Source organism: Tachysurus vachellii, chromosome 21, assembly GCF_030014155.1.
Source record: "Tachysurus vachellii isolate PV-2020 chromosome 21, HZAU_Pvac_v1, whole genome shotgun sequence".
Lineage (NCBI taxonomy): Eukaryota > Metazoa > Chordata > Actinopteri > Siluriformes > Bagridae > Tachysurus > Tachysurus vachellii.
Window position 1 is genome coordinate 2,962,155 of NC_083480.1, and position 2,949 is coordinate 2,965,103.

A 2,949-nucleotide genomic window follows, 5' to 3' on the forward strand; every position below is an offset into this window, starting at 1 on the left:
TCACTGGAACTCAGAGACTCGATCCCTGTTCCATCATGACAATGTCCCTGTACACAAAGCACAGAGCTCCATGAAGACATGGTGTGTGAAGGTTGGAGTAGAAGATCTGGAGTGTCCTGCACTGAGCCCTGACTCTGACTCAACCCCACTGAACACCGACTGAACCCCAGACCTCCTCACTCTTACACCATCAGTGTCTGATCTCACTAATGCTCTTGTAGCTGAATGAACACAAATCCACACAGACTCGCTCCAACATCTAGTGGAAAGTCTTCACAGAACAGAAGAGAAAAGAAGAGTGGAGCTGATTATAACTGGAAAGAGAATAAATCTGGAACGAGACGCTCAAGAAGCACATATGGGTCTGATGGTCAGGGTGCACATACAGTACTTTATGCCGTGTAGAATAAACAGCAAAACGTATAGGAAATCATATTTCTTTTGTTTGTACAATATGTTTTATTTTGGAGCATGGTAAAGAAGTTCAAATCTTTATTACAGAGTGAAAATAGTGAAAATAAAAGTCTAGCTGAGGGTGTACAGTTCAAAAAGTCTCCTCTCTCCTTTTCTTTCCTTTTTATTCAGACATTTATGCAGTTTTGTTGTAGATCCTTCAAGAAAAATCTGTACGTATAGACAACACAGGTTTGGCAATGTATAAACATTTTATTTACTCTAAACACTTACAAGAACAAAAACACCAACACGGATCACTGTATATCTTTCAGTTTTTACTCAGTGGGCTTTCTTTTTTTTTTTTTTTTAGTTTTTTGTTTAGTTTTGTTTTGACAAGGCAGCAAAAATCTATCATACCGTATATTACACCATGCTGTCTACACACCGCTGCCCACAGCAGGAATGGAAAGTAACATATAGACACTAATTTTAAAAAAATCATGAAAGTATAAAAGCATCATTTTTACAGCGGTTGGAATACTGACGTTTAAGTAACAGCGTGTTGTACATCGTTCAAATCTGAATAGAATAAAGAAGACCTGTTTGAAAGAAGGAAAATAAAAACATTAGCACAACAAAATTTCCTTCTGATTTAATCATTATGTTGCATGAGGATTCATATCAGTGCACCTTTTTTTTTTTTTTTTTTTGCACATACGAAGCTCTGTAGCAAATATAAACGATGGATCCAACAGCGCTCACCGTCTCCTGACCAGGCCGATGTCTCACGAAGCAGATTTAATATGAACAGAGCTCCTAATCTACTAGACTGTGTAATACAGCGTGTGTTAGAAATGAGTTGAAATGAGAAATGTGATTCTCTTGAAGTTTACACAGACAGTGATTAGACTCTCTGACCGGTGCGACCAGTCAACTGTGTGACGCATGAAAAAGTCTGAGGCCGAATCCTGAATGACCATTTTGAGCAAACAGAGAGGACGCTGCTGTGAACAGGACGAGATGATCCAAAAATATATACGTCTCCTATTTTGTGAGCATGTACACTATACGGCCAAAAGTATTCAGACACTGGGCTACTGAACAGCCCACTCCAAATCCAAGGGCGTAATTATTATAGATTTATTTTTCTTTACTGATATTTTAGCCCCCAGGTGGTCCGGCGGCAGGACCTCGCGTAATCATTCAGCTACAAGAGCATGAGTGAGATCAGACACTGATGGTGTAAGAGTGAGGAGGTCTGGGGTTCAGTCGGTGTTCAGTGGGGTTGAGTCAGAGCTCAGTGCAGGACACTCCAGATCTTCTACTCCAACCTTCACACACCATGTCTTCATGGAGGTCTGTGCTTTGTGTACAGGGACATTGTCATAATGGAACAGGGGTCGAGTCTCTTAGATCAAGCAAAGGGAAACTGTAAAGACTGACACAGCATACAGAGACGTTCTGAACTACTGTGTCCGTCAGAACAGTTAAGGAAGAACCGCCCGTGTTGTCATGGTTAGGTGTCCATGTACTTTAGGCCATATAGTGTATCATCTCTAATCATAAGGGTACGTGTGAATACCTGACTCTACTGAACCAGGACCTCTGCATGTAGCTCAGAGGCACAAAAGCAGCACATGGAAAAGCAAGAGAACAGAAGAAGTGACTCAGCATACAGACTTTAGCATTCTTACTGAAGCCTAGTGGGTAAAATAAGTTCCATATAAGATCCCTACTATCTCTGTGGTGTATGCAACACCTGAACGTTTATTAGACTGTGAATTGTGACTGAAAAGTAATTGCATAACCGTGTTATTCAGTACTGACGGCTAGACCGTTAACGTAAATCATTTAACCCTGATCGGAGTGGGAAAAACCAAAAGGAAAAGTGACTCTCTGATTAAAAACCTGTGGAATTGTTCGAAAAAGTGTTGCGGCCACTTACCAAGCTGGATTTGGTAAATCAGATAATAAACCAATGGTGGAAGAGCTGTCCGTGATCCTCGACTCGTAGGCCTGGCCCGACGGGGGGGTGAGGTCGTGTGGTTACCATGACAACGTAGCCTTGTAAAACCTGCTCCATCGGCATGAGGCAGTAAACACAGGGTAAGATTGAACTAAGCTTAATGTTAGATAGTTAAACAATACATCTTGCTTCGTGAGACAGGTCGGTCTTGGGGAAGGAAGAAAGGAAAAAAAAAAAAAAAGAAAAAGCAACAATAATGAAGTTTTGTTTTCCCTGATCAAACACACTAGATTTCATCTCGTTAGCTAATTATCGAAATGGTTGCGATTCAAGTGCGCAAGAGGAGGGAAGACATGGGAAGCTGTGCGGCGTCGTGGCACCCCAGGATTCCTGGAACGGGCGCCAGTGCCGCCGCTTCAATTCAATAGGTGGCGATCATGACGCCCACGTATTTATTTATTTATTTATTTATTCATTTATTTATTTTCAAAAAGACAAAGAAAATTAAGAGCCCATAGAGCGCTCGGTTAAGTGGGCGTCACTGGACATGACAATGGCACATTCAGCTTTCATCACACTTGGAAAGT

At 41.4% G+C, this 2,949-nt stretch overlaps 1 protein-coding gene across 2 annotated transcripts in view; it reads right to left on the bottom strand.

The window, feature by feature from the left end:
* Positions 1 to 435: 435 nt before the first annotated feature.
* The window catches only part of ube2ia (ubiquitin-conjugating enzyme E2Ia), a 13,349-nt gene continuing 10,835 nt past the window's right edge, over positions 436 to 2,949 (bottom strand). The window contains exons 7-8 of one of the 2 annotated variants that reach the window (XR_009650152.1): positions 2,909 to 2,949; positions 436 to 2,798 (exon numbers count right to left, since the gene is read on the bottom strand). The exon at positions 2,909 to 2,949 is cut by the window's right edge and continues 129 nt beyond it. The gene's annotated coding sequence lies outside the window, so the exon portion shown is untranslated. The other variant, XM_060896822.1, reaches the window with a different exon arrangement.